At 49.2% G+C, this 1,039-nt stretch overlaps 1 protein-coding gene across 1 annotated transcript in view; it reads right to left on the bottom strand.

Annotated features, from left to right (window-relative positions):
• Window positions 1-1,039, bottom strand: part of SLC46A2 (solute carrier family 46 member 2) — a 10,800-nt gene that overhangs the window by 2,627 nt on the left and 7,134 nt on the right. The window lies entirely within an intron of this gene.

Raw genomic sequence — 1,039 nt, 5'->3', positions numbered from 1 at the left:
TATCCTTGCACACGCGCCCCATGCACACACAGATGCACACGAACCCCTGGCGGCTGATCCCGGGCCAAAGCAACAAGCACGGGCCCTGTGGTCTGCTGGCAGCGCTGCACGCTCTGGCTGGATGGCAAACGTCATGCTTCCCCCCTGCCTGCCCCCTCGCTCCCTCCTGCCCCCAACTTCTTGTTGCCCGAAGGCTCCCGCAAAGCACTCTGCTCCAAAGGCTTTTTATGTTCTACAAGTATAGTGAAAGACGTAGCTCTCTTTCCTCTCTATCTCATACCTCTTCCTAGGCCAAAGTCTGGCTTAGTTCAATTATTGCCTTCTTTGAAAATTAAATGAACTTTATTTGTATTCATTCCCCACTACCCTTCTGCTTCAAACTATCCATCTCCATCAGTTATCCACGTACACCATTCTTTTTCCCCTCCCCACCATCAAAAAATAGTTGTCATCCGCTAAATACAGACTTTCTATTTAGAAACTTTGTTAGGTAAATATGATCTGAGAACCTGGAGCTCAGGTGATATTGCAAGCATACAGGATCCTAAAGCTAAGGTGATCCATTTGGCTTAGCTCTCATCCCCATCTATTCCACTCCTGAATTGTGATGGCTTGTGTTTGCAACACAAGGGCTGTATTTACTGAGTCTGCTGGATTGTACATTTGCAATAGATGCTTCCCCATTTATTTGTGGGTGCTTTTCTTTTTTCATTTAAACAGATAAATTACTAGATAAGGGGCGCAGACCCCCCCCTCCAAAAAAACCAACCCCACTCCAATCCCAACCCTGACGCTTTCGGTCCCCTCAAACAAACAGCATCAGAGGGTGATGTCATCACGCTGCAAGGGTAAGACCGATGTGGGCACAGACCCCGAGATGCGTCCCAGGGCTCCCTGGCCCTGCAACCCCAGCATCATTTGGGAGGGGGAAGCAGGGGTGGGAGGAGGGGGTGTTTTCTGAATGGGCTGTTCCTGTTGTTTTAAAGTTGCCGGGAGCTGGATCATTTCTGTGTCTGTGTGCATCATCGAGTTCGTTGTG

Source organism: Meleagris gallopavo, chromosome Z, assembly GCF_000146605.3.
Source record: "Meleagris gallopavo isolate NT-WF06-2002-E0010 breed Aviagen turkey brand Nicholas breeding stock chromosome Z, Turkey_5.1, whole genome shotgun sequence".
NCBI classification, from domain to species: Eukaryota; Metazoa; Chordata; class Aves; order Galliformes; family Phasianidae; genus Meleagris; species Meleagris gallopavo.
This window is presented reverse-complemented; position numbering and strand designations above follow the sequence as displayed.